This window comes from Melozone crissalis, unplaced genomic scaffold (genome assembly GCF_028551555.1).
Source record: "Melozone crissalis strain CALT ecotype California unplaced genomic scaffold, PUWL_Pcris_2 ptg000063l_1, whole genome shotgun sequence".
NCBI classification, from domain to species: domain Eukaryota; kingdom Metazoa; phylum Chordata; class Aves; order Passeriformes; family Passerellidae; genus Melozone; species Melozone crissalis.
In genome coordinates, this window is record NW_026535841.1 from 14082705 (window position 1) to 14104797 (window position 22093).

Consider the following 22093-nt stretch of genomic DNA (forward strand, 5'->3'; position numbering starts at 1 on the left):
TGTTTTACTGGGTTTTTTTTAGTTTTGGTTTTTTTTAATATTTTGTTCAAGTGGCTCTGTCCCCCTGACATTGCAATGAAAATTGTGTTGATGTGACTTTCCCAAGACCCTGCCTGCCTGACTTCTGACACCATTGCATGGCTTGCAGCTTTTAGCTCATTAGTATTATTAATATTTTAGACATAAAAGAGGTGCTTTTGAATGTCTTGAATATATTAATTTGTTTTGTTATGTGATTTGGGGGTGTTCTTGTTTCAAATGAACTTAAAAATTGACTACAGAGAATTCTGTATGAGGTGGGTTTTTTGGTATTACTTATGGATTCCATATTTTCCCTTAGGTATCAGATAGGGAAAGAAAAAAATCCCATTTTCTTTTTCTGGAAACCAAAATTCTTTGAATGTCCTTACCAGAAGAATATGGATTAATATCTTTGCTTATAACTAGATTAATTGTCAAAGGAAAAGACTGCCTCGATAAATGTTGCTATTCTTTACATTTTTTTCTGTGTAGCATACAGCTATTATCTGATTAGTGACTATTATTTATGAATTGATAAACATGAATTATATATTATAAACTCAAGCATTGAGTTCTATATCATCAACATATTGCTGGGGCTGTTTTCTTTTTGCACTCCAGAAAACCAGATCCAAAAGATGCTGTGTGGGGACTTTTATTAATTGAGCTTCTAGGACTTGCTGTACTTTGAGAATACTGGGCTGAACCAGACAGGATTTACAATGTTTTGTGGGGTTTTTTGGTAGTGACTTGATATAAATCAGATCTTCATTTGCCTGCTTTAGGAGATTATTTGGGTCTCAAATCAATGACAGTGGGCAATGCCCCTGTGACCTTCTCCTAGGCCTGGTACCTGTCTCTCAAATATTTAGACATAGTGAACAAACCCAAGAGGTCTCAATGTGGTCTTTGTTGAGTTGATATTGCCTCATCCTGGTGGTATAAATGGGGAGTAATGTTATTTTTGTGAAAATTGCAGCATACTTGCACGATTTCAGTCACAAATTACTGACACTGAATGCTGTTCAGGCATAATTTTTTAACTGCAAATATATGTATTGGTTGCAAGATTGAATCCATAACAATTAATTAGCTGAGTTAAAATTTAGTACAACGTTTATGTGCCTATATTTTTTCAGAAAAATGCATATTCCGTTTACAAGCCCCTTTGGTAAAGTCAATATTGACTTTGCTTCTGAATTTCTGTTGCCTTTTCCATATAAGTTGTAGTGCTAAACCCTCTAATGAGAGTTGTCAGGCATTTTGGATCTAATTGCCTTATCTTAAGCTTCTTTTCACTCTTAATTCTGCCTTTATTGTTTCTTTGATGCTGGAGACATATTCCTATTCTTTTGGGCAGAATAGAGTGTTGCATTCTTAACCTTTTATTTCTGTTTAATAGCTAATGATTTAATAGCCAATTAATGAGACAATTCTTTGATCACTGCTCTAACATCATTATTTTCAGTTAAGGCAGTGAATTGAAGCTAGATTAAATAAAAACAGGGCTTCCACCCAGGCTCTTATGTGTTTGTACAAAATGAGTTTTTCTGGGCAGGGACCTGGTGCTGCTCAGAGATGGGCAAAGAGATCAGAGATGAGCAAGGGGTTTATTTGTGTGCCAGAGCTGGGACTCTGCCCTGTTCTCAGCCATTTCACAGTTTAACAGCTTCACAACTGAGAATATTTCAGCTCCTTTTTCCAAAGCCTACCTAATTAGTGGTAAATACAATAAAACACACCCAGGGGTTTTTGACCTTGCATTTTCAGCATGTGATCCTCAAAGGAATCTGACAGCTGAACTTGCTTTGGTTCATCCCAATCCCTGCTTCCTAGATTTGGACATAAATCCTAATACTGACCAACCCTCCCACTGGAACTGGCTGCCCTCTAAAATATTTGGATGGAAACATTCCTGTAAGTCAATGGAAGTCTTGTGCTTATTCCATGATTTAAAAGGAACGTTTAATGCTGTTGGCATTTGAGGGAAAAGACTGGCTTTATGATTAAGGCACTGAAATGCTCCTCAGCATTAATTTCCATATCTCTTGCTGATTTCCTGTGTGACTGTGGGTAAATCACTCATTCCCCTTGGAATCTTGCTTCCTTATCTGCTAACAAGGAGAGAAATTCATCCTTCCCCCTCCTCCACTTGCATTATATGGTTTCTAGAGTTTCTATTGACTCTGATGGCCAAAATCCTCATCTTGACCTCATTCACCTCAGTGTCTCCTGCCAGCGACTCCTCTCTTCTCTCTGTCCCTGCTTTTCCTGCAAACCCTAAATAAATAATCAGGCTGTGAAGCCGAGAACAAAGGAATGGTGTGAGCGTGGCAGAGGTTGATTACAGAGGGTTTATTGCAGGAGGAAATGGACCCTGAGGGGCTTTGGCGTGGCCAGAATTCAGTGAGGAGCTGCAGGCAGGGTTCATGCCCTCCCCTGTAACAGTGCCTCTGAAAGCCTGAGCTGCAGTAATTCCACATGAAGGGAAATTCTGGAGGCTCTGGGGTCTCATGGTGGTTGTAAACATCACCATCAGCATCAAATGAAGAAATTCTAATGAGGACAGCTTCTTAGTCCAAATGTTTATCTCAGTGGTGTTCGATTGAAAGAGAGACAGCTGCCCAATTAATTCATCCTTCCATTAGTCATAACTCTGTGTTCTTTGCAAGTTACACACAAAGTGACTGATTGTTCCAATTAATCTCTGCAGTCACTCAATGCCTTACACCATGGACTAATTTAGCCTGATTTTTTTATTTTATTTTATTTTTTGGTAGGAGAAAAGGCCCTCAGTAGAACAGCAGGGAGTCAGGGCCTCCCCTGCCCATTTGTGCCCACACATGAATCAGTAGGAGCAGACAGGCTCCCCGTGCCCAGCACGGGCACACTGGGAACAATGGTGCTTAATAACTCCCTGTGAACTCCATCTGTGCCACAATGTGCCTTCCTTGTTATCTTGCTAGAGGAAAGCTCTTCAATGAGTTATTTTTCACCTTTTCATAATTTCCTGTCTAATTATAATGAAAGTAAAATTCAAACCGTTCCTGCCCTCTACTTTTGGAACACAAACCTTATCTTGAACTCTCCATAATTAATGGTAAAACAATAGAAGACCTAATTTTCCTGGCAGCAGCCAGCCAGGCTTTATCTAACGTGCAGAAAAAACCAGTGTAACAAAGGCAGAGAGGTAATAGCTGAAATAGATTAAATCTGAGGAGAGTTGTTCCCTCTTGCAGACAAAGCAGATGAGTGACTGAGGACCTCATCCAACAGCCCTGGGCACAGGGATCTCCAACCCCAGCACAAAAACTGCAACAAGGACCCATGGGCAAAAAACAAACAGGGAAATGGAGGGATACTGAGCTTCTCCAATTTAGATGGCACTGAATTTTTGGGAACAATCCCTTGCTGCAGGCTCACAGCACATTCTTGGGACAATTTACAGAAAGAGGAGCCTGCCTGGAGTTGTTAAATACAGCTATTTATGCAGCAGCTCTGAAAACAAAGCCAGAGCTTGTAATTTGCAAGTTCTGCAGCTGCTTTGCCATTAAAGTATGTGATCAAGAATGTGATGGACTTGTACATAAAGCAGAGCTAATCTTGTTCCTCCATTTATCACATTTTTGAGTACCTATCACTGTATTACCTAGCAGCTTTATTTATTTTTTATTTATTTTGTGGTCACTCGTGCAGAAATTACCTTCCTCCAGGAGGCCAAACTCTTCCTGGAAGCAGTGAAAATCCTCTCTGCTTGTTTGGATGATGGATTTACTTTGGTGCCACTTGGCTTGTTGCACTATGAATTTTGAGCTGGATCTCATTTTCTCAGTGATCTTTTTCTTCAGTGGAGCATTCAGGACTGGCAGAAGGGAATGGACCCTGCAGGTGTGAGTGCCCCAGAGCAGGGCCAGGCTGGGCTGGGTGCTGGAAAAGCTTTTGGAGTGTTTAATGTGGTCAGTCCTTCTCCCTGACCCTCCTGTCCTTTTAATCCCACCCGGCTGATGCCAGCAGCCCCATGCCCTCAGCTGTGAGCAGCTCCAGGAGGATTTATTGGCCACAAAGAGTTGTCTTGTTAAACATCTTGCCTTTTGTATCTGTAGGCAGATATGCCTGAGTTAGGGCAATAATGAATTATCATCGAGCTGTTTGCAATTCATCAAACTTCTAAATTAGAGCTTCTTGCAATTTCTGGCCATTTTGGACAAAAAGTCCATTCTCTTTGTCCCCATACAAAGTTCATCTTTATGAGTCATTAGGGGTGGGCAGGGGAGCACATCAGATTTCTCTGCAATATGTCTGCTGTTGAATTAAGGATTTTGCTCTTTGCTGAAATATCAGAGGTTCTGACATCCAGGTCACCAGATTCTGCTAATTAGTTTTCTAGCTTGACAAAGTATGATCAGAACAGAGACCACAGCCACTTACTGCATATTAAAGATTTAGCTTAAAATGTTCTCGCTACAACAGGTGGAAATCTGTATTGTTTTAGGATTGTGCCAAGCTAAAACTTTGTGTTTGGAGTTATATTTGCACACAAACCAGCTCCATGTAGAGCAATAAGGATGCCAGCGAGGCAGCCGCACAAAATCGCATATTGAGGCATTAATATTCTGTATACAGCACACGTTGTACACAGTTTATAGCAAAATATATGTGTGTGCCTTCCTGAAGCTATATTTGAACACACACAGCCTTCAAAGCCAGCTTGAGAAAACAGTGTTTTGTCTGGGAGAGGGATTCGCTCAGAGCAGACCACACCGACATGTGCAATTACACACATTTCGGCAGAGATGCTTATGGTGTCTTCCAAGGCACCAGCTGCTACTTCAGAGGAGGAAAACAATTCTATGGCTTAGCATTTGGCTGCTCTGAGAGCAGGAATGCAGAGGGCACGGATCCCAGTCCTGGGAAACAATCATCACCCAAACCATGGCATTGCTCAGGATAAACTCTGAATATTTTATAGTAAGAAAAGCACAAGTAAATGAACAACTCAGTCCATGCTCAACAAAGGCAGCAATAAGTAGCTGGTTTTGGGGGAAAATGACAAACTTTTACAGGCTTTTCCTCCAGATTCTGTAGGACACAAGCTGTACTTTGTAGACTTTATCCTAGCTGCCCATTTAAATATTCTAATTGCAGCTCTGTGAACCTCATGATTCCAAGGCTTTTACACCTCTTGAACTACCATTCTGGCTGAGCAAATTAATTCAGATTCCCATTGTCATCAAAGCCCTGGGGCCAAGCTGTGCTCTCAGCAAAGTCCTGGCAGTGTGTGACAGGCAGGGAGTGACAGGGGCGTGCAGAGGGCACAATTTGCTGGTGTCACAGAGCAGCCATTAGCTGTCAGCCCTGGATGGAGCAAAGCCCTTCTGTGCTGCCCTGCCTGCCGTGGGGCTGGGCACACACGGGGCAGCACCACCTGTGTGACAATGCACACCCAGCACTGAATCCCAGACAGGACTCCATTTCTTCATGCAGAAAAGCCAATTCTTTATTCACAAAGCTCGTGGTTGTAGGAAATATCAGAAGGCACTGTGTTAAATCTATTGGCTAACAATACTCTGAAACTCAGTTTATCGGGCCCGTGTGTATATCCACCAAATCTCTCTATTTTTGGTTAGTTTACATATTTTCTGCACGGATTCTCATGGGACACATCTTTTGTTATTACAGGTGCAACCTATTTTTCTCTACAAGAATAGATTGTTATGCAAACTGGAAGTCATTCCTCTGATTTTTCCACATAGGAACTTAGACACTGCCTGCTAGCTTAGCGAGAGCAGCAAGCCCTGAACCCTGTTTTATAAAGCCTTTCTTTTATTCTGTCTCTGCCTGTCTGCAGCACTGAGGCAGCTCAGCAGTGATTTGCACTGGCAGAGCCAAAGCTCAGCATTTCCCCAGCTCTGTGGGTCACACTTGGGTTCTGAAGGCAGCTTGGGTGTTTATTTTTGTGGTTCAGCTCACCCACACCTGTGTTTCAGTAACGTGTTCTGAGATGCTCTCCCCTGAGATTGGGACTGGAGTTGGAGATGGAGATGAGGAGGCTGACATGGCACCATCAGTTTGAAGTACAGTTAATTTATTTGACAGAAGAAGCAGCTCCTGTTGACAGTAACCAGCTCCCTGCCTCCTCTGTGGGCAAAGGCAGCTTTCTCTTGCTGGGTTTTCAGTTATTTATGGGTTTTCATTCTCATTATATGGAACTGGAATTCAGAGTGAAAGCTAGTTTGGTGTTCTTCACAGGATCAGGAACAGGAGGAGAATTAACACCTGGGTTGGATTGGGATTCTGAGGGGAATGGGGAAAGCCCAGCCTTAAAGAATTGTACTTAATGCTGAGTTATTCAGTCAGACAGCTCATTAAATGAGGATGAAAGAACAAAGTGAAGTTATAAATGGATTTCTTTTTCCATTTGCCTCAAGTATGGCAGAGTTGCACTGGGGTGTAGTTTTTCTCTTCCAATTAATTGCACACTCTGGGAAGAGTGTTCCTCAGCTTCAGTTTGAGCAGTCGCTTCAATGGTTAACTAAATGTCAAGATTTTGCATTTTGTTTTGTTTTGTCAATTATTAAGGTCTGATTTATACTCATGGCACTGTACCAAGACATTTGCTCCCACATCTAAGACTTGAATTGCTAGAGTTGTTTTTGTGAGTCGAGCCAGGCTATTGGAGAATGGTCCAGGTAAATATTTTAAAATATCAGAAGTGTTAAGTGGCAATTAAACTTTAAAGTTTGCATCTGTTCAAGAAGAAGTTGAGGGGCAGATTTGGAACTCTGTGATGCTTGGCTGGGGAATTGAGCAGCTTTCCATCAAATTCACTGTGAAAATGAATCACTTTTTGTTAATATTAAGTTGTTGAGTTTTACTCTTTGATGAATTTCTCCTGAGGAAAGGCACTGGAAGTGCTCCATGGTTCTAGAACAAATGGGCATTGTGTTCAGAGAGAGCAGTCAGCTCCCAGCCCTGGCTTGGCAGGGCCATCCCTGCAGCCTCAGTCACCTTGGTGTTCCAGACACTGATCAGCACTTGGGTTTTACCTCTGCTACAGCTCCGTTCACAATGGAATGGCCAAAACCTGGTTTCACTTAAAAATACGGAAGTTTAGAGTCAAACCCAAACATATGGTACAAAACCAGAGTCTGGCAGCAAGGGGGGAGGCAAAAAGAGCATCCAAGGCCATAGGGATGGATATGGAAACTGCTGGGCTGAGGGTGAAATCTCCCTCCAGTGTCAGCCTGGCCCAAAATCCCTTGTGAGCCTGAGGGGACAATGAGCAGAGAGACGTGAACTGGAGGAGGTGTCAGCAAGAGGCTGGGAGAGGAACATTTCCCCTTTTGGCACGGGCCTTGGTGTTTATTTGATGGATTATTCACAGAGTGCCTGCAGTGCACACAGGGCCTGCCTTGCAGCTCTGTCCTGCAGCTGCACAGGAGCCCCACAGGGCTGGCTGCAGCACAGACAGCAGGGAGCTGCAACGGGACAGCAGCCGCAGCACAGACAGCAGGGAGCTGCAACGGGACAGCAGCTGCAGCACAGACAGCAGGGAGCTGCAACGGGACAGCAGCTGCAGCACAGACAGCAGGGAGCTGCAACAGGACAGCAGCTGCAGCACAGACCCCAGTGCTCTCATCCTGTGCAAACCCCAGTACAGGGGTACAAACCCCAGCCCAGCTCAGCAGGGCACAGGGCTGGATGGGACTGCAGGACTGGCAGCCAGGGCACTCCTTTGTGTGAGAGGCACTGTCACAACAGAGGAGTTCCCAGCAGGAAATGCTAGCTCCTATTTTTATTGTTTATTTATTTGCTCCTTTCCAATTGCTGCTTCTGAGATTGCTGTTAGGATTTAATTTGCCATCCCCCTCCGGTGGCTCTCAGGTTTCCTTCTGGAAGCATAAGAGGAAATCCTTAAGACACACAGTTCTTCCTTAGATCTCTTACAATCAGCATTATGCACTGCAGAGCCAAATTAATGTATGCCCTTCCTCATTGTTTCCCTTCTTAATTCATTTCTTTCCATAAAGGCTCAGCAAGCAGCAATTTTCCAAGTGAGTTTTTAATCGCCTGAGCTCAGCATGATTACTGTCTCACAATCTAGTCACCATTTGATGCAATCAGTATTTCAGAATACAATCATCCTTTTTTTTTCCCCCAAAAACTGAATATTACATGGCCAGCTGATAACACTTGGCTTCAAAGAAACATGAAATACTTGCAGTGCTGTGTGAGAGAACAGAACCTGTGATTGCAGGGTCTTCCCCAACCAAGTGCACGGAGGTGATGTGAAACACTTTTGTGAGATGGTGCACAAAGAAATTCATTATTCCAATGCAAAGAGCTCAGGCTGGGGAGGCGGGGAGGGAAGGAAGGGGAAGATGGGAATGTGGCATGCTGAAGTATTCCTTACTGCTGGGATGTTTGCTTTGAAAGGGCCTTTCAAGAGTACATGTTGCCAGGGGAGATTTTCTCTCCACAGCTTTTATTACCACCCCACAAATAAAAGATTTCAAAACAGCCATACAGGAAATCTGCAGACTTAAACAGTTGCTGCCACGCAGAAGCTGGAGACTTCCAGATTCCCCCAACCTGCAGTGAGTTTAGCATGAGAGATTATCAGAGTGAAATGAGAAAATCCTGCCTTGGAGGAAATGCTTCATTGCTGTGTTTTTAAGCACAGTTTGTGTACTATAAATGCCGAGAAAATGTTTTCATAATTGCTAAGTGAAGATCAGGATCTGAGGACAAAAAGCAGAGGCAAAGTGGCACTGAAGGAGAGAAAGGATGAAGGGGAAGAGCAGCTGCAGATGCTGTGCCCTTAGGGCAGGGCTGTGCCCATCCTGCAGCTCCTGCAGAGCACCAGGGCTGGCTCTGGTGTCCTCATGCAAGGTGACACAGGGAGAAAGCCCCAGGGCTGCACTGGACCCTGGGTGCATTTCCACCGGCAGGATCCATCAGCAGGGCTGCCATGGACAGCTCAGAGCCCGAGAGGAATCTCCTGGTGCTGTCCCTGGAGAAAGTGAGAGCCCACGGGGTGTGGGTGCTGCCCAGCCCTGCTGGGGATAACACAGCACTGGAATTGTGGTGTGGATGCTGCCCAGCCCTGCTGTGGACGCCTCAGCACTGGAATTGTTGGAGTTTGTGGAATTGTTGGGTTTGAAATCTCCCAGACAGCCATTTGCTGAGACCTTCTGTTCCTCACAAACGTGACAGTGGGGCTTGTTTCACTGCCTTATGCTATTATTGATATTTTCATCTTGTGTAACCAGTTCTGCTGAGGGAAAATCTATTATTGCCAACTTTGATCCCCTGAATTCCTGTAAGGAGATGCCTCCAAGCTTTGGCCCATTTGAGGCAAGCACAGATGGTTTTGTACAGGAGTGTGGCTCCTCAGAGACGGCTGCTGACCTTGTGTGAGTCAGGGACCCTGTTCTGAAGACTGAAGACATCCTGAAGGGGATTGCTGCTGCCTGTCTTTCAAATAATTCTTCCTGTCTGTCACTGGGAGTTCAGGAAGAGCTGCAGCAAGCTCAGGGAAAAGCCTGAGGTACCTGAGAATGTGTGGTCACCACAAACTGACATCAGAGCCCCTGCTGCAGGGCTGTCCTGCCATAAGGATGAGATTTCTGACAGCAGAGAGAATTTCCTTAAAACTCAGGAGCTCTCCTTGAAATCCTGGCAAGAATATGAAATGATCTCAGAATAAGCCAAATGGACAGAAAAAATGTATGGGCTTTGGCAGCAAGCATGGTTAAAATCCCAAACAGAACTTCACCAAACCCTCCTTTGCACAGAAGTGGAGATCAGAGCAAGGAACTATTTGAAGATTTTGGGATGAAATAGGAAGTGAAGCTGCAGAGGAGGAGATGACAGCTGTCCTACCACAGCCTCCAAAGTGCACCTGCAGCACAAACACTGGGAAAAAATCCATGTGATGTCAGCTGAGAAGCCACTATTAAGAGAAACTTAAAAGAAAACAGGGAGCATGAGCCTCTTACAGAAAATAAAGGCAAAATCTATTCAGCCTTCAGTGCTGATTGCACAGAGAATAAAAGCAGAGTGCAGCACCTGCAGCACGGATGCCTGGGATGCAAATGCTGCACAGGACTTGTGCTCTGCTTGGGCAGAAATGGGGCAGTCCCAGCACTGGTTTGCACTTTGGTTAGTGTCCCCAGAGAGCAGCAGCACAAAGGAAAATTGTGCATTAATTAAGAAATTAAATCTGTCCTTCACATTAACTTGTTCTTTTGTAGCTCTAGCAAGTAGGAGATGAAAGTAAAAGAGGGACCTGGGGTTTCATGGGAAGGAATTTCTGTGTCTGTGCATGGGATGTTCACATCTGGGTTGCACGTCTGGGGCTGCTCTCTCATCATGTCCCCCTGAGCAAACCCCCCTGGGCCTGGCAATGTGACTGAAATTCAGATAAATCTCTGCTACCTGAACCAATCTAGATGGCAACCACAGCAAAGAATGGACCTGAGCCTTTAGCACGTGGAAAATTGCAGTTTATTTTTGCCCAAATCCAGCCTGAGCAATGTCCAGCTCATCCAGATCCACTCCCTGGTGCTCTCTGCCTGCTTGGTTACCTGATTTCTTTGTTTTCATTTTGCTTCCCCTGCCTCTTCTTCCAGGCATTTTCAACACTGGCTTTTCCCATCCATTTTTCTAGGGATTTTTAACAAAGCATCATTTTTAATGACATCATTTCCTTTCCAGACACAGTGTAGAAGCATTTTCTGTTTGTGTGGCACCTGTAAATTTTCTGGTTAGGAAAGAGAACACATAATTTCTAGTAAAATAATCAGATTTATAGGTTTTCTGTGATTCTGGGGATGTATTTCTATGTCTCATATAGCTTTTACATAAACCTCTCTTGTGATGAAATGAAGAGAAGGTAGAAACCTTTTCCCACTCTTCCCCTGTTTTTCTCTTCTTTCACTGTGGCATGTTTTTCTGTATATACACAGCCCTAAGGGAAGATGTTGAAAAACAAAAGGGAAAGAGGAAAATCCTAAAGTACAAGAGCAAACTTACGGCAGCACTCTGCAGTTTGTCACTTGCCTTTCATGCATGAGCAGGAACAGTTGTTTGTGCCCAGATTCCCCTAAAGTTCTTCAGGGGAAACTGAAGAACTTTACAGATCTGTCTTGGCATTTGGACAGGGTTCATGCCAGTCCATGGCAGAAAGACTGACAGATAGGAAGGCCAGCTCGTTTGTAAATGGATTTTAGCAGGGTGTTGTTGGATGAGAGGGAAGCCCAGTCCACATGTGTCATGCAGGTTTTGGATCAAAAATGCTGCAGTGAAGAGCACTCAGGTAGCTCTGCACTGCTTTTTCTGATAATTCAATCTCTGCCTGTAAGTGAGAGTCAATAGAGAAGTATTGATTTCAATAAATTGTGGTTTCTGAAGAGCTCTGTGAAAAAAGGGAAATTTTGTGTCATCCAGAATGTGGCATTTTGACATTTGTTCTCACTGTGATTAGGTTTTTTAAAAGTTCTCCTCAAAAGAGGAAAATTCTGTGTTTGGGTTTGTTTTCTGCCATGGGAGTGAAATGAGAAAATCTTTCCTTGGAGTAAACGCTTCATTGCTGTATTTTTAAGCACATTTTAGGTGAATAATTTTATGAAAAATGCTATTTCCAAAATGTGAAAAATTCACATTTTATGTGACTATTTATGCAGAATCTTTTTGCTGTGATTTTTGGGAGTTCTGGACCTGCCACCCCTGTGCTGCCAGGGCCACACGTGTCCCTTGGAGCCACCCATGACGTGTCCTCAGGGGTTTGACGGGCAGTGTTCCCTTCTTGGGAAAAAGAGGGATTGTGCCAGTTAATTCTTTTGTAAAATCCCCTGGGATGGCTCACAGGGAACCCCCAGAGGAACATAAACACCCTCAGTGGCTCATGGCAGGTGTGTGGGGCTGGATGGATGGGTTTGGACAGCACTGTGCAGGGAGAGGTGTCACCCACAGCAAGGCCCTGTCCCAGCACTGTGCAGGGAGAGGTGTCACCCACAGCAAGGCCCTGTCCCAGCACTGTGCAGGGATGGTGTCACCCACAGCAAGGCCCTGTCCCAGCACTGTGCAGGGATGGTGTCACCCTGGCAAGGCCATTCCCCAGCACTGTGCAGGGATGGTGTCACCCCTGGCAAGGCCATGTCCCAGCACTGTGCAGGGATGGTGTCACCCTGGCAAGGCCCTGTCCCAGCACTGTGCAGGGATGGTGTCACCCCTGGCCAGGCCATGTCCCAGCGCTGTGCAGGGAGAGGTGTCACCCCTGGCCAGGCCATGTCCTCAGCACTGTGCAGGGATGGTGTCACCCCTGGCCAGGCCATGTCCCAGCACTGTGCAGGGATGGTGTCACCCCTGGCCAGGCCATGTCCTCAGCACTGTGCAGGGATGGTGTCACCCCTGGCCAGGCCATGTCCTCAGCACTCTGCAGGACTCCTCAAGGGCAGCACAGCAGCTCCTCCTGTCCCTGCAGGAGGAAATGGAAGTGTGGGAGGTGTTGGAGATGTCAGAGCCCCCTCACTCCCAGGCCTTTGGGAGGGGACACAGCATCAGTGCCCAGCACTGCCAGAACATTCACTGTAGCACTGCAGCAGCCAAACATCCCTATTGCACCAGGCATTTGTAATTACCTCTGTATAATTACGTTTGTAATTATAAATATACGTAATTATAAATAATTGTTTGTAATTATTAAGATATTCTGCTCTGCAGAGGCTGGGATGTGCCTCTTTCACCCTGGTTGGAGTTTGGATTTCCTGGCACAATGGAAGTGCAGGAGCAGGGAGGGCAGAGGAGGGGTCACCCTGAGCTCTCTCCCTCAGCAGCTCCTGCAGGATTTGTTCTGTTCCATTCTCTGCTCCTTCCTGCACAGAGCGACCATCCACTCCTCTCCTGCTCCAGGTGCAGAACACAGAGGCAGCTGCTGGTGTGAGCAGCACATTTTCCATGTTTTTGGTACACAGGGACTTTTCCTTTCCAGTCTCTGATCCAGAGGAGCTCCCTGTGTTTCCTGAGGAATATTGCCTGTGAGTGCTGTCCCTGGAGCTCAGGCCTGGCACAGTCCAGAGGGAAATTCCAGAGCCCTGTCCTGGCCAGGGAGCCTCTCCTAATGCTGATCCTTGGTGCCACCCTGGATTAGATGAACAAGGCAGTCCACTATAGTCCAGTCTCAGAAGACCAGAGGAGAAAAGTAATTTTTAGGTAAAGACTCTTGATGTTCTCTCCAAATAATTCTATTGAATCACTTGGCTGAATGCATGCAGTTTAAGGGCTGTTTTCTTGGCTGTCCTAAAGTCTCTTTTTCACTAATAATGAATTATTTGTGGCTCAGAGACTAAAAATTAACTGGAAGACTTATGAATGTTGATGCATCACTGTCTAAGCACAGGCCCAGAGTTATCTTCACAAAACAAAAGTGTGCTGTTGTGTATCTAAGAGCTTTCTGGGGATTTTTTCTGGTTTTCTGTTGATCCTTTGGGATAATGATGGTGTATCCTTGTGTTACTGGGAGAAGATTAAAGGCTAGATTAGTGTGGCAAATATTCATGACTTAAGGCATTCCTCTTAATGCTGTTAAGCTCCCAAGCTTTGCAGCCTGTCTGTCTGCTCCTGGGGGCTGTGCAGTGCTGTTGTTGCTGCCGCGCTGCCATGGCAGCCCTGGGGGAGGGATGCTCTGTGCCATGGCAGGAGAGCAGCACCCGGGGCTCCTTCTCCTTGAGGGGTGCCTGGAGAGGCTCCCTGGAACAGAATTGGGCAGAGATAAATGAATAAAGCAGAGATTTATTAAAAGGCTTTCAAAGGATGCACCTTGGGCAGTGCAAGAGCCCAGCCAGGGCTACACCTGAGATGGACCCAAGATGGACAATGGTCTTGAGTCTTCACACTTTTATCAGTTTTGCTTCATTTCCATATTGAGGTTCACTGTCCAATCCCAGCTCCAGGTTGTGCAGTCTCACCCTCCCAGTTTGCTCCCCTCCATTCCCTGCTGTTTGCACTTTTTTGGCTGAAGCTGCAGCTGTGCCCTTGGTTCTGGGGCTGGAAAAGGATTGAGAGTTACTGAGGAGAGGAAAAGGATTGTTCTGTGGGACTGAGGAGAGGATAAGGATTGAGAGTTACTGAGGAGAGGAAAAGGATTGTTCTGTGGGACTGGGGAGAGGAAAAGGATTGTTCTGTGGGACTGGGGAGAGGATAAGGATTGAGAGTTACTGAGGAGAGGAAAAGGATTGTTCTGTGGGACTGGGGAGAGGAAAAGGATTGAGAGTTACTGAGGAGAGGAAAAGGATTGTTCTGTGGGACTGGGGAGAGGAAAAGGATTGTTCTGTGGGACTGAGCTGTGAGGAGAGCTGCTGACACTTTCCATGGAGTTCAGAGTCACACACTAACACAGTACAGAATGTGGAAAAGACGAAAGCTCAGCCTTCAGGCCTGGTGAGGGCTCCTGCAGGAGCAGCTCAGGGGTTGATGGGCACCTGCTCTGCTCCCCTGTGCTCTGTGCAGCTGGGGAAGGCTGAGCTCTCCCGCACGAGGGCTCTGCTCCCTCGGTGCCCTGAGCTTTGTGCACTCTGTGTCGTCGCTCCTATGGAATATTTGCACTCCCCAGGAATGCAGAGAAGCCAGCAGGCACAGAAGGGTGGCTGGCTTCAGCAGTTAGAGCTGATCTGCTGGGGTTTCTCAAACACAGTCTTTAGAAACCTCTGTTTCCCCCTGTTAAAATATTTTTGAAAACTTGAAGGATGTGCAATACATGAAATTGAATGAATATGCATGTAATTGTTTCTTTTTCTTTAATTTCATGGAGCCTTAGATCTTAAATTTCAGTCACAGGGATTAGAGCCATGAATCATGAACATTTAGTTTACTTAGTGCTCAGAAAATGACTTTTAAAGCCCATTATTCTGCAAAGAACGTTACATCTGATGCTGCCTGAGTATTTTCCCCTCTTACTTTTCTCGCCCATCTGCAAATTATTCTGTCAGTTTCTAACCCCATTTGTGTGAGCAATTCAGTTGGGGGAAAACAGAGGGGGGGGGGGGAAATCCCACCTTGGCTTACAGCTCCAACATATGTGTTATTTTCACCTAATTAACAGCTTTTACAGAGCAGGTTCCGTGTTTGCAATTAGATGGGTGCAAGAAGGAGCTGGTACCATCTGCTGGGGTTTCACCACAGAAACAGCTCTTGAGCCCTTCTGGGATAGCAGCTGATGAATATGAGAAATGTGGATGTTTACATAAACTAACGAGTGCTGGTAATGCCTTATCTGCACAAGTGGAAGGATCAAATATTTAAGCAAATCCACCTCAGACGAGAGCGTGTGCTTGGATTGGTGCTGGGGAGAGCTGCTTTGTCTCATGCTGGGAATGGAGATGTCTGTTGGACATGAGCAGCCTGGCTGGGAGGATGCTGACAAGGCAGCAGGAGCCAGGCTGGCCTGCATGTGAGACTGCTCTAAAAGACCAGAAACTCATGGAGCAAGAATGGGACTGACAGGATTTTGATCACAAGTGGATAAAGGAGATCCTGCTCTAAGCTCTGCTCCATGTGTTCTCATTACCAACAAAAGGAGTGATTGAATGGGAAGAAAAAAGCATTCCTGAAGCTTTCCCTAAACACAAACTGTGCTGAGACTGAAATCAGTCTGAACTTGCTTCACGTGCACCTGCTCTGCTGCATCCTGGCAGTGGAACTGCTGCTCCATCAAGGGATGAGTGCAGTTGGTCCAAACAACTTGAAGTGTGACAGAGCAGAGAGTTTGAGCCTCCAGAACCACACTGCCTGCAAGTCGTTGTTCCAAGCTTGTGTCACAGTTGGCTGTCACTGCATTACAATAGACAGTGAAGTCCTCACAGCCCTGAAAGCTCCTGGTCCGGGGCCAGTAAAGCAGGAGAAAGTCTCTCACTTGCTTCAACAAGGGCTGGATCAAATTTCAGAGGCAGGCTGTGTCCCTGCCATCCCGTTCTCTTTCACACATCTCAGCAGAGCCCCTCTGGTTCCCCACTCCCTGCAGCAATGCTGTGCTCAGAGCAGCACCAACACAGCCACCTCTAGCTTTTGGTTCTTGGTATTGAGCAGAACCAACACAGCCACCTCTAGGGTTTGGTTCTGGATATTGAGCACACCAACTCAGCCACCTCTAGGGTTTGGTTCTGGATATTGAGCAGAACCAACACAGCAACCTCTAGGGTTTGGTTCTGGATATTGAGCAGAACCAACACAGCAACCTCTAGCACTTGGCTCTCAGTATTGAGCAGCATTTCTTTTCCTGCAGGGCAGGTGACATTCCTGGGGGACCAACCATTGCCTGTCCCAAGCATTCTCTTCTCTTCCAAAGGCACCAGCACCTTAACATGGCCATGGAGCTCACCTGATGCTGATAATCTCTCTTTCTCAGTCTGCACATGGTGATGAGAAAGCAGAAACTTTTCATTCCAACACAATTCCTCAACTTGATTTTTGTTAATTAAAATCTCAGCTGATGGGTAAAGGATCTCAGTTCGTGAAGCAGAGAACATTTTGGCAGCTCCCATGTACTGCTTTAGCTGCTCCCCATTTGCTTTCAGTATTCCCTCCCCACAATCAATCAGGAGGAAAGTGGAGCAGCTGCCCTTGCTGTGTGCTGTGGGTGCCCAGGGGTTGGTGCTGAGCTGGAATTCAGCAGCAGGCTGCAGAGTGAGTGCTCACCCACCTTCCCCTCCGGAGCTGTGCCCCTGCCAAAGTTCTCCTCTCCAGCAGGAACGCCCCTGCACCGTGCTGGGGAGAGAAGGGGAGCAGCTGCTCTGCACCTGGGACTGCAATCCTGGCACATCTCAAGTGTTGTTTAATAATTTTGCACAGATCAACAGTTTTTGAATAGTGCACACTCCGTTCCGTTCAGCAGGTTTTTAAACTCTCATCGTGCATTCATGGATCAGTGCACCTTCTCTAAGGCTCAGCAATTGTCTGCATTGTTAAACCCAAATGTTAATGCCTGCCACGCTGTCCTTCCCTCTAGTTCAGTGCATTTCAATGGGGGTTAAATGGTAAAACCACTCTTAAAACTTCAAACACCCATTCACATCATCACAGGCTATACCTGGCCTCATCTCCCTCCTCCCTCGGTTTCCTGCTTAGGATGAAGAGCATTGGAGCTGCTTCAGGCTCACCTTGGCATATCTCATTCTTTACCTTTTCTCCAGTGAAAGCTGGTGGTTGGGAGGGGGAAATCCTGCTAATCCTGTTGGTAAGTGTGGCTGTTGGAGTGCTGTGAGCCAGGCAGTGTGTCCTGTTCCTGTGGAACATTATTATTCAATGGTAAGATGAAAAACAAACACATATCGAGCACATGGGATGGGGAATACTCGGCTTAAACTCCGGCTATCGTTTCTAAGTAGGAAAGGAAGCTCAGAATGTATCTCAGGGGATTCCTAAAAACAACACTCCTATCTGAAACTACAGCAGCTATTTCAGAGAACAGTACTTGGAGACCTGATTTGCCAATAAAAACAAATTAACGGGAAAAGAATGTTTCAAAAATGACACTTCCAAGACTGTTCTGCACATGTGGAAGATTAAAAGGGAATAAAACCTCTTGTTTTATTAGTTTAAATTCCAGCATCATGTCTTTTGCCATCCTTTACTCTGATATTCTTAATGTACCATTTGCCTCAAATTGTTTGCAGGCAATATCTGCAGACCCCAGTGCACAAGAGGAGCTGGGGCAGGGGGAGGCAGAGTTGTTGTGAGTTTGTGAAGCAGTGGTGAAGGCTGTTTTGGCAGCAAGCACCTCTTTTCACGGGTGAATTTGAACTTCAAATTTAAATTATCTGAGGACCTGACTGCATAACCAAATGGCTGAGTTTTTCAGCTGAAAAGATTCTGTGTTAGGCCAAATTCTGATACACATGGTGTCTGCCTCATTTTTCTTAAAATGTGTTGTAAAATTAGCACCATCCCTTTGGGGTCGGTGTCAAAAACTCACAGGTGAGAAGTGCCACAGGACAGCTTTGCACTGTGCTTGGTCTCACACTTACATCCTCTTAGGCAGTGTTGCTTTGCACTGGATTAACTAGAATTCATTCCTTTGGGTAGGAGTTTCTCCTTTATAATTCATTACCCGCGTCCATGCACAGCTGTGTGTAAATGCCAGTGAGAAGTGTTTGCCAGGAGGTGAGAAAGGCTGACCTTGGCCCCCCTGAGGTGCTGCAGACAGGAGAGGGATGTCCCTGTGGCCGGGTCTCTGCTGAAGCAGATCTTGCTCTCCCCTCCCACGCTAGAGAGTGTGGAGGGAAATGGTTGTGCCCAGCAGGGTTTCCCAAAAACTCCTGAATAATAAACAGCCAGGGGACTGTGGCTGTCTTGTCTCCTGTGAGGGCTCCTTGCAGGGTGACCTGCCAGCTGAGGGTGAGGAAGGAGCTTGGAGCACACCCTGCACGCAGAGATGAGCCACAAGCAGGCATCTCTTGTTTTCCTGTCAGTTCACGTCCCCTCTGTTTTACCTGCTCCCCCAAAGGGTGCAGAAACCTTTGTGACCTGAACATCAAATGGTTTCCCAATTACTCCTCCCGAACTGCTGTCTTCCTCTGGTCGGGATTAGCCCGAAGTGAGGAGGCTGTCACACACTGTACAGGGCAAATTGAGCTTTTTTACAATTACTTGTGGGGATTGGAGCCAACCAGCTGCTTCAAAGCCCTGAGAGGTTAATTGCAGCTCTCTTTCTCTTGACCTGCATATGGGAGCACACGGTGGCTGGCCTGCTCCCCTGCAAAGTGTCTCGAACAGCACTTTCTGGGGCTGCCAGGCAGCTGACAATGGATGCTGACAGACTGCTTTACACAGCCCTGCTCCGTGTATTTTACATGAGAGGGTGGCATTCTAAGCCTTTGCTGATTCTTCTCACTGTGTAGTGTTTGTAGGAGAGATTTAAGAGCCTTTTCCCTCTCTGTTCCCTCAGAAGCAGCAGCTCAAAGGGATTCAGTGTGGAAGTCACCTGCTCAGGCAGCTCTGATGGGAACAGGCAGCACTGGGACCAGTTCCCCTTCCAGCAGCATCCCTCTGACAGTCAGAGAGTGGCTGGAAGGTTTGGAGGGGACTGAAAAGGAGAGAAAGTGCAGGGGGACATTGCTGCAGGGCCCAAGGCTCAAGGGGTGTCCATTCCCTCTAGAGCAGTGAGAGGGAACAGTGCTGCTGCCATGAATCACAGCTCCAGGATGGAATCAGCTCTTTGCCCTGGCTCTCCAGTGGGTCCCAAGGGAAAAAGGAGTGCTGGACAATTTCTATCCATGCACAAGGCCCTCATTTCCCTCAGATGAGCCAAGTCTGCTTTTTAGCACCAATTGTAGTGAGGTGGGTGAAAGAAACATGGCAGTAATGAAATATGTGTGAGTGAAACAGAGGCTTCCTCATGGGGGCTTTAGTCTATCCTGCTTGTCATGGCATTCAGCTGGATTTTCCTGTGAATTGTCTGTATGCTTGTACTTAACAGAGTAAACTCAAATTCTAGATAGAGAACTGAAACAACAATGGCTCTCTTGAAGTTTTCTTATCCAGGCTGGGTTGTTTTCTGGGAGATACACCTGAGTGAATGCTGAGCTCTGAACGCTGCACTGGGTGAACCATAGCATAGTTATATTTCCTGCTTGGTACTTACCTTTTGGTCAGTATATAAATGACTGAATGTGTCTGTCTAAAAATAAAATCTATGACATTTGTAAGCCTAGATGTGAAATCCGCCCCCCAAGGTTCCCCTGATGGGGAGACCCCTAAAAAGTGCTGTGCCAGAATTAAGAGACGAACGGGACTTTTGGTTTTTTCGGTCTTCAGGCTGTTTATTTTTCTCTTATCAACAATTCAGCATGCTGTCTACATACCAGACTTTGCCTACAAAGAGAAGGCACCACAAAAGTCACAAAACACACAGGTTCAAGATATTTTAAAACTATTTTGTCCAATTAACCCTTAGAACGTATTTTATTTCTACTTTCTACCAATAACGAATTATTCTTGTGTCCACCATCTGCACTGTGGTTCTTTCTAACCAATCACACCTTGCTGCACGCCTCTAACATTTCAGCCATGGTTGGTTGACCAGGCATGGCACTAATTATACGTTTGCACTCTGCATTGGCGTTTGCAAAAGCGAGGCTCTGAAGCAGATACTGCTTCGCCACTTCGTCACTCACTTGTCTGTCCACTGCCTTCATGAGACGATCGATGAACGAAATGAAGGGCTCAGAAGGACCTTGCTTTACTTCTGTGTAAAAGACTTCTGGAGTTCCATCTGGCTGGATTTGCAGAATTGCCTTCCGTGCTGCCTCTTTGATGTCTGCAATCACGTCTCGGGGCAGCTCTGCAGCCTGATGTTCAGGGCTGTCGTGGGGTTCGTCCCCTGCCAGCTGAGCCAGGGTGAGGGCTGCGTGGGGCCCTCCTGCGTACCCGTTCCTCAGCTGAGCCAGAGCCCTCCGCCACCTCTCATCCCACTCCTGGAACTGCTCATCTGTCAGAATCAGCGAGGCGAGGCATCTGCAGTCATGAGGTAACAGGTCGTAAAAATAAAAGGTGATTTTTATTAATTGCTGGAAGTAGAGAGAGCCTAAACCATCCTCATTTACTGCCCGTCTCAAATCTTTAATTGCGTCATATGTCAGTGGTCTCCATTTGGGATTCTCATTTTGTCTGCCATGTTTTGTTGTCTTTGATTTTGTTGATGCCATGTCAAAATCTCCTTCCTTTAATGTTTTTCTTCTAATCTCTGCCCAGTTGGTAGAATTTGCTATGTCTCTTGATGGATCTTTTGTATTATTATTTGAGATGGCTTCTGGAATCTAAGGAAATGGGACAAAATCTGTTTTGTATTTTGCGGGTTTGTGTCCTGCAAAGATGTTCTTTCTTTAAGTTTCGAGGCTGTATTCACTCCTTCCCCTTGTGAAAAACACGTTCACTCTCCTGTGAAAATTTAAAAGGTTAATTAAAGGGCAATAAGAGACAAGGACCATAGAGAAAAGGTTATTATGGCTGGGGGCATTTAGAAATAAAAACCATATATTTATGACAAAGTTATTTTAACATCACACATAAAAAATCAATTTTCATATTTGTGAAAAGCCAATATTATAATATGTATTATGACACATACTTATATGTATTATAGTATATATAGCATACTATAACACTAATAGTATATATTATATATTATATTATATTATATTATATTATATTATATTATATTATATTATATTATATTATATTATATTATATTATATTATATAGTATATAGTATATATACTATTTCGCTGCTATGTCTAAGCTAAATTAACAGTAGAAATGGAAGCTATATCTTCATAACAAAGTGATTTTAACATGACACATATAAGATCCATTTTAATATTTGCGAAAAGCCACTATTGTAATGTGTATCCATAACACCCCTCTGTATGAGGAATTGCTGGTTGCATTTATTGCTGTGTATTAGAATTGGAGGGTGCAATAATAGATATGGCCAGAGGAGGCGCTGCAGCAGGAGGTTTAGCGTCTTGTTATCACAAAATGACGTCAGCGGAAGTACGTTATAAATTGCGGAAGTGCAAAGGCGCCGCCATTTTCCCGTACGGAATAGGTGTGCGGGGCGCCGCCATTATGTGGGAAGGGCACAATGAGTGTCTGGGGAACTCCCGCGGAACAGCCATGGTGAGTGATTGACAGGCCGGGAGGCGGGGCCACGGGCGGGGCCGGAATGGCCGGAGGGAGCTGCGGGCTGGGGAGCGTTGGCTCCGAGCTTGGGTGTGTGAGAGAGCGGGCGGGGAATGGACACCCCGCGCCGCAGCTATGGGCAGTAAAGAAGCGCTGTTTGCGATCTCTGGGTCTGTGGGCATTAAAGAAGCCCTGTTTGTGATCTCTGGTCCGAGATTCCATCCGCCCGTCCCGAGGGAGCCCTGTCCTCCCGCAGCCTCCGTCTGCCCTGCCAAAGCCACGTTTGTGACTTAAAAACCGCCGCGGGTCGCGCTCCGCTCCCCCCGGGCAGAAGGGAACGGCCTTTTGCGCTGTTTGCGGTGGTTTTGCGTACCCGTGGCGGTCCGTGCGGTCC

The 22093-nt window shown here is 45.8% G+C and overlaps 1 protein-coding gene across 1 annotated transcript in view; it reads left to right on the forward strand.

Moving 5' to 3' along the window:
* The window catches only part of TMEM132B (transmembrane protein 132B), a 210209-nt gene that overhangs the window by 172739 nt on the left and 15377 nt on the right, over nucleotides 1-22093 (forward strand). The gene's annotated exons all lie outside the window — the stretch shown is intronic.